Source organism: Macrobrachium nipponense, chromosome 3 (genome assembly GCF_015104395.2).
Source record: "Macrobrachium nipponense isolate FS-2020 chromosome 3, ASM1510439v2, whole genome shotgun sequence".
NCBI classification, from domain to species: Eukaryota; Metazoa; Arthropoda; class Malacostraca; order Decapoda; family Palaemonidae; genus Macrobrachium; species Macrobrachium nipponense.
Genome location: NC_087202.1, coordinates 41,098,490 through 41,112,571, shown reverse-complemented (window position 1 = coordinate 41,112,571; position 14,082 = coordinate 41,098,490). Strand labels below are relative to the sequence as shown.

At 34.8% G+C, this 14,082-nt stretch overlaps 1 long non-coding RNA gene across 1 annotated transcript; it reads right to left on the bottom strand.

Annotated features, from left to right (window-relative positions):
• Positions 1–1,997: 1,997 nt before the first annotated feature.
• LOC135222189 (uncharacterized) lies at positions 1,998–3,423 on the bottom strand. The gene is made up of 3 exons (XR_010316196.1): positions 3,278–3,423; positions 3,013–3,098; positions 1,998–2,492 (listed from the first exon to the last, which is right to left on the bottom strand). It is a non-coding gene; the product is annotated as an uncharacterized LOC135222189 (long non-coding RNA).
• Between the last annotated feature and the right edge of the window lie 10,659 nt (positions 3,424–14,082).

The window sequence follows — 14,082 nt, the reverse complement described above, 5'->3', positions numbered from 1 at the left end:
ATCTTGCGAGAAATCAGTATGAAATCAGCAAGATAATATCCAACTGGTTGGGTGGAAGAATATAAATGTGTACCCACTGATTTTATGTTTGGGGAATTACGTGAGTGAAGCGGAAACGATACCTTGAATCCTAAGATACTATCAATTTCAAAGCTCGTCAGTAATAACGTGGTTTATTTCCACTTCCTTCTTCTCATTATTACTATTTAAGTACTCCAACAAGACCACACAGTTGCTTTTATCGACCCTCTTACGGCTTTCCCAAAGGAATTGAATTTTATGTAGAATTTAGGCCAAAGGCCAAGCACTGTGACCTATGAGGTCATTCAGAGCTGAAACGGACATCGACAGTCAAGTGTTTGGAAGGTGGAACAGAAGGGAAACTTCGCAGTTTCACTATGAATCAGTTGTTAGGAAAAGGTGGAGAGAACTAAAGGGGTTGCAAGGATCGAAGGCACGCTGCAAAGAAACTTAAGTAATGCCTCCAGTGCACGGCATGAGGTGCACTAACTCCACCATCCCACTACGGGGAACCTTTTTTCCTAGTCCTGGATAGGTTATGATACTCTGTATATTCTAAATATACTGATCGAACAGAACCAAAGGCCAGTCCAGAATCGACACCAAAACCTAAATTTAAGATTCATCAAAGTACACTAAAGGTCACCGCTGTCAACGTCACGATGACTGGCTTTGTATAGGCGAAGCAAAAAGGATTTCTGCTACATATTTCAGAAAATTACTAAAAAAAAAATATATATATATATGATTGGACAGGTAAAGCAAATCAAAATTATTACAGTATGGATCTTTGAAATTATTAGTCACAAAACAATGATTACTAAATTTGTCACACTAACCGAAATAAAGTGCTTAATAGAAGAACTGTTACTGCTGAAAGAACAAACTCGTCAAGTTCCGATGTTTAAAGTAATACAAGGGGTTAACTCTCGCTCAGTCAATATAATTAAATTTTGATATTTTTATCATTAAAAAATCTATCAATTTTGATATTTCTCATTCAATCGACGTATCGATTGAAACTAAATTATCCAGAAAGTAATAAGTTCCATCCCTCTCTAGTTCGACGTTTTGGGCCGGTTTCTTAACCCACTGGGTGACATTCCAACTAACTTGGATAGAGCGCGAGTGGAATGGAATCTTGGCAACAATCACTTTCAAGTGTTTGGCGGTGACATTTAAGTCCTCAGTTACTTTATAAAACTTTCAACGAAATAGTTTTTCATGATTTCTCAAGATCCATGCAATTAAAAAGCCAAGTTAAACTATGAGTTACCTGAATGGTAAAACAAATTTTAAAACCTCAAATTACTGTATTGCACCCATGTCACTACTTAAAGGTTCAGCCATAGGATTAGGAGGTTACGCATTACGCTTTCCGTCGTTGATAAATCTGCGTGTTCAAAAAGTTAGATCTCTCATAACGATGGAGTTAGATCTCGCATACCGATAGAATTAATCCGACATCCAGCAGTACAATTAATCGATGGATATTATGTAACTTGGTGTCGTAAAAGGCATAGCCAATTATTCATGTTGAACCCCGGGGAGAAAGGCGTTAACGTTAGTCCTTGTTTCATATGTAATGCGCTACTTGGTCAAGATAACTCTCCTTTGGTTCTAGATGTGTGGAGGCAGTTTTCACAAGATTCAAACCATTTTCACCCGGAATATCTCTATGCTCTAATGAATCCAGAGCCTCAGGTTAAACTTTTAAATTTCGGTTGTCACTCACGGAATTAAGTTTGAATAACTGGTATCGCTTTACATAAAAACCATTGCCATTTAAAGTAAATTTTCATATTGCACAGTTTTATATAAAGTTCCACATTACTTCCATTCAGTAACCCATAGCTTCTAACGTGTACTGTATGGGTCAAGTGTAACCCATCTTGAAATGATCATTTGTGAAGATTTTACCTTAAGCATTCAAGCTCTCACAAAGGGTAATTAACTTAATCAACCGTTAGGGGGCCCAGATTTTAGCAAAAATTAAGTGATGAATTTCATAAAATAGAATAGATTGCAAATCAACCATACATTGTAGTTATGGCAGAAATTATCACAAACCATGTTATACCGGTTTGATACCTTTTAGAACATTTCTTGAAATTAGTACTTGAAAGATAAATGCAATAGTGATACCTATTAAAAGTTTTATTTCTTAGAAACAGTTTGGTAGAAATATAGAAAATTAGATTTTTAATTACAACTCAGTTATTATAAAAGACATTCTTCCATTAACTTCAGTTTTCTTCAGCAGTTTCAAGACAAAACCTTGATGAAAGTCTTTCTTGAGAAACTTAAATTTCAAATCCTAGAAGAACATGTACCAACTTTCAATTTCTATACGCAGGCATGCCGAATTACAGTCCATGACCTGATAGAAACCGCAGTCCCAGGGCTCTTAATATTTCCGTGATAGGACCAATCTGCAGTTTATTAACTGTTGTTAATTACACCAGCAAGACCTGCCGAAAAAATAAAATAATAGCCAACGTTCCTAATAATGTAACCACTTTCTGCAAGATTGGAAAGAAATTTCAACGTAACTGCGTACAACAGAAAAATTTATTATCTGGTTTTATTTTTAAGAGCAAGATTAAAACTAAATTTTAAAAAACTTAAATCTTAATAAACAATTAGTATCAGGATGTTTTAAGTTCTTTTGCTGCTGCGCAAAACTTCCTCAAAATTGGAATTCAAGAAATAACAGTAAATTTGTGATATCTTTGTATCAAGAATGAATAAAATTTTTTTTCCGAATTTACATTTTTAAGCTTAAAACTTGTAGGATATTACAAAGTACTTTGTTTTTAAGGATAGTTTTCAGGAAGGAAAACTTGCAAGCCCCCATTGACGTACAGTAGACAATTTGTCTACTGTATGCCAAAGGACATCCTCCCCCTTCAGGGGCTCCGCCCCTTTAGGGGGAGGATAGGCTTGTAAGATTATGTGGTTTAAGTATACTTTAAGGAAAATTATTCTTACCTTGTGACTCAGATTAAGAAAATAGTTACCGACATGATGTCCGAGAAGCCACCACCAGTCGCACCAGTCACCACTCGTCTGAGAATCTGAAAACACAAAGGTACAGCTAGGTAACATAACTTACATTATGGACATTGTGTTAATGCGGAGGAGGATGACTCCGTATAAATGAGAATAAGCCGAAAAACAATAAGCATAAAGTAAATCAAATTCTAAACTTAAAACACTTAAAACACCAACCAATATCAACTCCTGGTTAACTTACCCACATCAAATCACGGTCAACGAAGGAAAAACCAATCGGCAATATCTCAACACAAACTCTAATGAGCAGAACCGCGAAACAACCACCGACTACCACTTCTATGTGAAAAAAGTCGAGTCATCGCCCTGCTTTACGAACGTGAGTGAGGGCTACTTCTGACTGCCAAGGATGATGACATTGAAAACAATACAGATTACAGTGTTCCTCAGTCCTCAATGGGATCTCTGAGTAATTTGCCGAGCGAACGATAGATGGCGGTAACATGCGAAGTATTGTGAATAGAATAAGATTCACGCATGGCGTCTATAATACTGTAGTGACTAATCCTTTGTGTTCAAATATTATAATAGGTACTAAGTTACAGATGCATCAGAAACGTTAGTTTTGAACGCTAGATTAGTAAATATTGCGGATTAATTTGAATTGGTTGAATAACTGGCTTCCCAGTACCGGAATGCAAGTTACAGAGATGCATACCAGAGTATTGCACGAGTCCCCCCCCTCCCCACCCCCTTTTTTTGCCATGCCCCTAGGTTAGGTTAGGCTAAGTTGGGTTAGGGTAGGTAATTTTGGTGAGTCAAACATAAATGGTAACTTGGGTGTCGGGAACATAAATTATTTTCAAGAAGATTCTATGGTTAGTTTTAAAGATATGGTTACAGTCGGGAATATGCTACCGGGATGACGGTGGTGGAAAGAATATTTGTTTTCATATGTTAATAACAGATGAAAAGATGCATAATATTTAGAATAAAAGAAATACGACATACCATGATCGCCCTGATACTTCCCCATAACTGAATATAGGGAAACGGCAATACCCTTCCCTTGGCCACACAAAATTCAGCGAGCAAAATCTCCAATTGAATTGAAATTGACATGATTTTACACATAATTCAGCCAATTCATAAGGTTTCCGTGGATATGACCTTCATTAAGAACACTTTTCGATAAATATATGCAAAAATTAAATGAGTTTGAATCCATCCGGAAATTTAAATCTCAGAGTTTTGGTACGGATATGGGTAACCCTTTATCTGAAGTTTGGAGCAATGTGTATATATAGGAGTCTTTGAAGGCAATAAGTTTGGTCCACGTATGTTGACAATATATCATATATTTATTTCATCAGGGAACGGAAACGTGAACACTTTCTTGGTATTTAAATTAATTGGTCCCATCAATAAAGCTTTCTACGGGAATGGAAAATACGGTAGCCTACCCGTTTTGGATTGCCTAATACGCAGAAGTAACCCTACGAATATTGCCGCCTATATGAACATTTTTACTGTGGCTAAAGCATTAAAGAAAGGTGTATTTTAATACACACCTTGATCATATTGATGATGGAATAGATGCAATTAGGAATACAGGCAATAAGTTGAAATATCCAGATTCTGCATTAGACTACATTAAGAGTGACAAGAGGTCTTTTTATGAATGATTTTATTAATGATTCCTTAGTTTCAAGTATGCATAACGCTCAGTCTAGTATTGCGAATTTTATGGCTATATCATGACTACACATCTGGGTAAAATAATAGGAGGCTTTTAATAGTTAGTTGACGTGATAACTTTCGAAGCGGTTGCACAAAGGTGTAATGGCACTTTTGATATGTCCCCAAGATATACAAAATGACGTGCAGGTACTAAGCGTTACAAAGAGGATTTGCAAGAAATCCTTTGAGAATTAGATCTGAATGACTACGTAGTTCGCCTTCATTTTAGAAAACATTGTGAGAAAATTGAAGGTTTTATTACGAATCCCAGACAAAATCTGTGACGTGTATATTTGAAATATACACGCACGTCAATTACTGTGCACTGGAAGGAAGCCTCTAATATCCACGGATAACTTACGAAATTTCACAAGTCGGAGTAAAGTAAACGTAAACCAGACCTGCTCCTTAAATTGCGAATCTTTTAACTACAAAACTGTTTGGGAAAGAGAGGTCAGTTGTAAAGGAGTCTAATATACTGTAATCAAATAAGTACACAAATCAGTGGCGCAAAAAGAAGAAAGGCAGCTCAAAGATAACATAGTGAAATTGCAGCAATGGTCAGAGATTTTACATCCACTGCGCTTTCTCATAAATTAAATGAACGATAAAGTACTCATTTGCTTACATGCATACATACGTACATACCTACCTACCTACCTACCTACATACATACATACATACATACATACATACATACATACATGCACACACACACATATATACACATACTATATGTGTGTGTATACACTGCAAGAACCAGAAGGAAATATTAAGAGACATATGCACCTAACGCTTTCGTATATTTGATTTGCACCTCTTCAGGATAGAGTGCAAAGTAAAGAAAAAAAAAAAAAAAAGAGCGAGCTTCGGAACGTCAAAAAGTAAAGGTGACATTCCTTAAGCGATTCGTTTTTCTTTTACCTTGCACTGTACCCTGGAGATGTATATACTACCATATACACGACAGCGCTTGGTACTTGTGACTAACAGTATTTCCTTCTGACTCGTGCAGTATATTTAGTCTCGTGATTTTTGTGACGATATATATATATATATATATATATATATATATATATATTATATATATATATATATATATATACATACATACATACATACATACGTATATCGCCTCGTTATTTGTTTTATTCAGCCGCGGCTATCAGAAAAGTAAGTTTCACATTTACATCCGTAAGTTTTTATCAAACACTATCTATTACTGAGCACTAGGCTTTTAATCACTTCAATCATTTTTCTGTCGTGGCCGTAAATGCCTAATTTATATCCTAACCAAAATCCATTTATATAATCTGCAATTAACATTACTGCTGTATTTCGATTCTTTGAATAAGCCTTAAAATGTGATTTTAGAATCTGTAATGGTTGCTTCTCATGTATTCTACATGTAAGTGGAAATGTTTAAATTTGGTAGCAAACACTTTCTGGATTCCTATTTCCTTACCTATAAGTCTTTCATAATAATTGAACTTGATTGAGGGGATTCTCATGAAGAAGGTGCACTGGCACTGAATTAAAGATACATTAGCAAAAACAAAAGAATGAATGGAAGTGACTTTATAAAATATATTAATTCCTAAATCATCTCTGAAAATGACTCTCATTCTCTGCCGGAATCCACAAAATGATAACAGTTAAAAAAACAATGAAAACATTATATAATTCAACATTCATTATGGAGTTATGATGAAATTTATTAATATTTTTTTTTTACGAATGTCTTATAACAAAATGTAAGTATAATATTTTGCCATAGTGGTGGATCTCAAGTCTGTTAGCAACAATTAATCAGGAAGGTACCGCAGATGTTTTCTGTGATAATGGTAATTTTAGAATACTACCAATGAAACCATCTTATATGTTTTGAATATAGGTAAAATAAATTCAGGTTAAAATCATCCCCCTTTCTTAGATAATCTTTATCGCTAAAATCAAACTTTGATTACCGGATAGTGTAAAAACAGAATATTTGTTTAGCACACTTTTTGCTCCCTTGAAGAATGGTTTTCCCTATTATGAAATTACGAGAAATGTTTATTTTCGAGTGAGGTCTGAGGTATATTTACCTCGGGGGAGGCGATCCGTCTTAATATTCCCTGACTCTCCTACAATTAAGGTAAACTGCCTGCTTGCCTGATGAAGGTGCGCCTCGCACGCAAATCCCCTGAAATGGATGAAATGTTATAAACCTCGACGGGGGATCTTCACCATAATATGAAATTAGGCAAAATTAACAAGACTCCCGAAGTAGAGGCAGGCTCCAGAAATGGAAAATCATCTCGATGTTGTTGGTGAGGATTCTGAGATGTTTTGTTTCATTTTGTTAACCGAATTATTATTATTATTATTATTATTATTATTATTATTATTATTATTATTATTATTATTATTATTATTATTATTATTATTATTATTATTATTATTATTTGTTGCTGATATTGTAAAGAGCATCGACATAAGCGCAATATAATGTTTTGCCTGTTAGTTAAATCTCGTATGGAACACTATTACAGGAAAAGTCTTAAATTCCAACAAGGTTGCAGTCCACAAGAATTTACTTACAATTTTGTATGCTTATTATCATCATTAGTGCTGGAATCGCTGATTGGTTTTATATAAAACCGGCGTCACGGTAACAAAGGTCACGAAACCGCTTTAATTTTGGAAGGTAGCAAAGGCGTTCACTCAGCGAAGATTCAGAAAGCGGTTGAAGCCAGAATGGGCGAGTGGCCGAGATACCGTGCACAGGAAAGCGTCCTGTGATAAGCACCGTATTGCGTGACTGAGCATATTTACCTCATCTCCGAAAAGCATGTGGTCCTCTGCCTGAGCAAACGAATTACGCGAATGGAAATGAGAATTATTGTGTATACGACATCGCTCAGCAAAATGAAAGGAAGCGTATAACGGAAGTAATGAAGACATTATTTCAGTGGCTGAATGGGGACAGGTAGAGCCATGGGTTAAACAAGCTTCTTGTGTCAATATGAAGTAATTTGCAAGGTCTCAAATCAGCATAGCGAGTGACCCCGGGTACAATAATCCATGTTATCATAGCCGTAAATATCCAATTTGAACTTCTTAGTTAGAGGCACGTGAGCATTCCGGGTGCAAGTATACGTTGAAACTTCTTCCAGGGAAGTGTAGTTTTTGTCATAAAAGGAAGAAAAGAGGGAAGAATTATATTTTTTTCTTATTTTACATCACATTCATTTTCATACTTCAATACATACCATCGCGATTAGTTAACAGCCATTGCTACGCAATGAAACATTAAGTGCCGTTATAAGTCGTATTTCTTTTCCCTTTTATTTTCTCTGCAAAGGAAGAGAGTGTTTGAGGATGTATCGTAAACCCCTGTTTCCAGTCACATTGTAGGGTTTGAAAATAGCTCCGTTTTAGGATTCAACCTCTTTAAGAGTTTAGGTTTTTTGATAACGTTCTTGTTGAATGTGAACTTTTTTCTACAATAATTAAACTGAGTTGTTACTTTCCAAAGAAAGCATTAAAAGCTTTAATTATGTACCGTAAGACTTCTTCGTTGAATATGAAATTAACTGATTTTATAATTATTTGCTTAGGTGGGCGTACTGTGCATTGCTAAATTTAGCTGAATCGCTCTATTTGTTGCCTTTCAAGAGCTAGAACCTCGGAATATATAGGTCGGATTACATATTTTGAAAAGAAATGTATTTCATGCAAAAATACGTAAGAAATTATACCTTTCTAATACACGTCTTTCTAATGTTGGTTGTTGTGTTCATAGAGCGGAAAATATCAAAGCTAACTACTTAAAGATTGCTGGTTTTACTCCTTAAGGGGTCTTACTTGCGTAATTATTTTCTTTCAAGTTAGAAGTTCGTCCTGGTTTTGTCTAAAATGGTATTCATTATAACATGTAAAAAATTGCAGGTGGTGTTGCAAAAGAGATTATGATCAACGGATAAATTAATGGGAACTTTTGACAAATACAGTTTTGTCAGAACAGAAAATTTCGACTGAAAAATTACTGGAAGAAAACGACTTGACATATTTTTTGGCCTTGTTCCTTGTTTCTTCTATTTAGCCCTTAAGCTACTATATATTTACAGAAAATGTTGCATACTTTACGTTCAAACGTATGCATTTTCTTTTTCCGACCAATCTTAATCAAAAGACTTACAACTTGCTGCCTTTACGTTCTAATAAACTTTCATTTTCACTTTTAGCAACAGTAAATATTTTCTTAAAGGCTTGGTTTTATTGGTGCACAAGTAAAATGCATAAAACTTATTAGAAGGATAACTTTTTTTCATGTGCCATTATCACTGTGATTATTTATGAGTAAAAAACAGAGTTGTCTCTCCATCCAAATATATAAATAACGAAATATTAAAATTATAATAAGTTAAAACTCAGGTGCCAGTACACAAGGAATGTCACTGTAACAATAAGTGATATCTTTAACTGACAAAGAAAAAAAAATTAGAAGACTCTTATTTCTAAAAATGCGTTGTCTCATTTGTACTTTTGAATCTGGGGGTTTTCTTGCCGTTTCATTTCGTGATTTTACTCTGATTAATGGATTCTATACATGTTGAAATATATTTTTAGAGGAATTGGTTTTCGCAGTGTAATGATATGCTAATTTTACGTTATAATTTTTCACATAATAAATTCCATTGAGGGAAAACAGGATCCAGGTTTGCCAAAATGATAGCTAAACATACTCTGTTGAGATCAGTGATAGTTTTGATTTATTTATCTATTGTCATGGATACCGAATTATTAATGAATTATTGTGAGGTTTATTGTGAGGAATAAAAATTTTCTATCATTGCACTTTAATCTTGACAGGCAGACGTTAAAACTGTCTGACTGATATATGAGACCTTTAAAGTTTTTTCCAAATCAAAAGGAACAATTTACAAGTGTCACACTGATAACTTTTCTTAAGACAAATTGTAAATTAAATATATTAAGCTGCATCAAAATATTATTTATTTTGTTAAGTTCACGAAATTTTCAGGGATTATAATGTTTCACAAAATAATTGACATTTCAGGGGTTATAAGTACAGGCATTTGCATTGTAACGAAATAATGAAATAACAAGGCAAACTTAAGAAAAGTAATTATATAACTTTAAAGGAATTGTGTCAAGTTCAAAGGCATCATTAAACTAAACCAGAATAATATGCAACAAATATATAATAATAAGAAAAAAAAGAAGAGGAAAAAGAAGGTTTGATGTAAATGAACAGAGTCCAAGAGTACTTTCTTCGATAGTTTCATTGATGTTTCGAGTGCTTCTGCCTTTCATAAAGTCGTTAAATATAAAAGAAAACTATTGAGTTGGCTTCGTCTGTCTGTCTGCACTGTTTCCGTCCGCCCTCAGTTCTTAAAAACCGCTGAGGCTAGAGGGCTGCAAATTTGTATATTGATCATCCACCTTCCACTCATCATACATACCAAATTGCAGCCGAGTAACCTCAGTAGTTTTTTTTTATTTTATTTAAGGTTAAAGTTAGCCATGAACGTGCATTTGGCATCGCTGTAGGTATCAGCAACACAGGCCACCACCAGACCGGGTCTGAAAGTTTCATGGGCCGCGGCCGAGAGTTTAAGACAACATTATACTCTGTACATAAAACTCGTTTCATCTGTAAATCCTCAACCAGAATCTCGGAAAACTAAAGCTTTGGATTTCCAGTAAAAATGAAATTGGAAGATAATGAAGATCAAGCAGAAAATGCACGAGAAAAGCAATATTTCAACAGTACTACGCCGTAACTTAACCTGGTCTCCAAAGTCCCCACAACCTGAATTGAACCTGAGCACCGCAAAGGGAATCTCATTCATAAGTTGGCTAATATCTCGCTTAGTAATCACTCGCAAATGTTATGATATAACAGAAATCTCTTAACACTTTGTAATACATCCGTTTCATTACTGATAAACCAAGAATGCGATGATACGTCGTCACAAATGAAATTTCATCATTAATAATAATAATTACAATAATAATAACAGATATTTAAACCACTGTCTATTATTCTGACTTGTTTATGTGATGTGACTGAAAATCTTACATTAGTAGAAATGAAAAGAAGTTGGTCCTTTCTCCATACTGTATCCATACTTGTCATGAATTCCAACTGAATACAAGCACATAAACTATTGTATCATAAAGAAGCAAGGAAGTTGAAAGTAGTATCTTTGCACGTCGTTGCAACGCTGACTCGAGCTGAAACTGTTTCCACCGGCACGAGCCATCGCTCTCATGCCAGAGGGAGTCGGTCCTGCACCGGAAGCGTGACTGTTCTTACGGCAACTCCTTCATAATTTCAGGAACTGCTTCGTTTTGGGCTCGATAATGAACGTGTTTATAGCGCAGTGTGTGACATACATGCCGTTACTGCTAATTACACGTAATTAGGTCTTAATAGGCAGTATATATTTAGAGCGCAGATACTGCAGGGCTTGAAACGGCGTTGTTCGGGAAGCGAGTTGCCATTCTAGGTCAATATTTAACGTCCGCTCTGAGTATGGCGTTCAGTTAGGGTTTCGCTTTCGAGATTGAGTTTTGGAATTTAATTGTTAATAAAAGCATATTTATTCGTTAAGTTTTCCATTCATTGCGTATTGATACTGTTGAATAATGGTAATGAGGTTTCTCATAGTTTAAGTTAACGAGGTTTGATTCTCAATGTTTGCGTATTTTGCTCAAAAAAAAAAAAAAATAAATAAAAAAATAATAATAAAACAAAAAAAAAACAAAAAAATGAATAAATAATTAAAAATCTAAACTTACGAAAGAATGCTTCAGTGGTCAAATTATATCGAATGGGAATTATGTTTACAAGAACACTTATTCCCTATTTCCAAGCGAAACGTACCGAATTTACATATATCACAGTACGCCTTCATTGCATATTCCCGCTAAGGTCTCAGGTCGTTCTAAGAACTAGAACAGCTTCTATAGAAACTGGAATAATCAACATAACTAAATTATTATATAACATAATCCCATTACGGAGCTGCAGTTCTTATGAGTTTGGAAACTCTATCCGTACTTTTTCATATCAAATAGGAATTGGGTAAAATGGCTGAAGTAATATATTTTCTTTGTACATTTAGGTTCTTGAGTCAATGCAGATTTTAGATGCGTATTGCGATTTATCTTAACATCTTTATTAGGAGAGATATCAGCCGATTCTCTTAATTAATACTGCTTATCCTTCAAGTTCCTGGTGGCTTGATCAATATATGTTTATAAGTATGCTGTCATTTCAGTTCTAAAGATCTGTCTTCCAATTTTATGATCTATCGTTATTAGATATGAATTTATTTATTATACTTTTATTTTCGTTTCATCTTACGTATTTATTTCTTACTAATCGGTTTCCATTTAACGAAAAATTTATATTTATAGATATATCTCATAGTCAGATATTTTTCTTAAACCCTACTGTACTATTTACATTGGAAGCTAAATATTTATTTTGACGAGGGAACTGGGAACATTTCCTTTCCGTCCATATTTATTTTAGGTGTTATTTATACTACAACTTGAGGATGTTTTCGTAAGGGTTCCGCCCTCCAGTATGTCAACATGACACCTTCGTCACTAAATGAATGAAGGATCTCAATTGCTGAGGTTCTTAGGGAAATTTTGTGGCCACCAAGTGCGTCGGGCGATTGTTTGCTTGAATATACTAACGCTCTTGACTTAGATTTCTCTCCCGGAAGAAACTCGGTACTACTTTGAAAAAAATCACTGAAGTACAAATCATCGTGGTAAATGATTACGTGGAGATTTCTGAGCCATTGTTCAAAATGGAGATATCGGAAAAACGATAATAAAGAGTAAAGGACATTTAAGTAAGAAAATTCTTGACTATTCCAGTTCCAGTTTCATTATCTAATAAGCTTTTCCAGTTGGGGTTCCAGGTTGGTTATTAATGACAGTGATCATTGAAGTAAAAAAAAAAGCCCACCTTGTGCTCTCTTCCTCAATGTCAGTTGATTTTTAATACTGAAGAAAGTAACAAATAGGGGCAAATATTTCATTACATTGATAATAAAATTACCTTTTCTTTTGAGCCAATACCAATCCACATAAATTTATCTAATTATTCTACACTCACCATGACATATTGAAAGAATCAGCTTCCTTTTCATGTTCATTGTCTATAGTAACCTTTAAAGACATCATATGGTGCATAATTAACCTTTTTGCCTTCTTCGGAAAATAACAACCTCAATTTGATTTTCGTAAAAAAAATCGTCTCTAACGATAGCTGTCTTCTGAAAATAGAAATGTATATGCACTCTGCAAGGGTTCAATCTTACGGTGCGACTCAAAAAATGCTTTTATTACAAAGCCTCGAACTTCCTCTGCCATTGAAATGGAACTACCCCTTAGAAGGAATAATACCTAATTATGTATAACGGTTCTTTCTGTTTAAATACTTAGGAATGCCTGTTAGCTAATCGCGATGGTATGTATTGAAGTATGAAAATTAATGTGATGTATCATAAAGAAAAAAATGTAATTCTTCCCTCTTTTCTTAATTTTATGACAAAAACCACACTTACCTGGACGAGGTTTCAACGTATTAGCACACGGTGCCTTTAACTATAAAGTTCAAATTGGATATTTACGGCTGTGATAACATGGTTTATCGTACCCGGGGTCACTCGCTATGCTGATTTAAGACCTTGCAAATTACTTCATATTGACACAAGAAGATTAAGTGTAGCTTTTTTTAACCAATGGTCTCTACCCGTCCCCATTTAGCTATGAAATAATGTCTTCATTACTTCCGTTATACGCTCCTTTCATTTTGCTGAGCGATGTCGTATACGCAATAATTCTCATTTCCATTCGCGTAATTCGTTTGCTCAGGCAGAAGACCACATGCTTTTCGGAGATGAGGTAAATATGCTCAGTCACGCAATACAGTGCTTATCACAGGACGCTTTCCTGTGCACGGTATCTCGGCCACTCGTCGATTCTGGCTTCTACCGCTTTCTGAATCTTCGCTGAATGAACGCCTTTGCTACCTTCCAAAATTACAGCGGTTTGGTGACCTTTGTTACCGTGACGCGGGTTTTACATAAAACCAATCAACAAATCCAACACTGCTGATAATGATAATCATATAAAATAGTCAGTAAATTCTTGAGGGACTTAAGACTTTTCCCGTAATAGTGTTCCACACGAGATTTCACTAACTGGCAAAACCTTATATTGCGCTTATGTCGATGCTCTTTACAATAATAGCAACAAAAAATAATAATA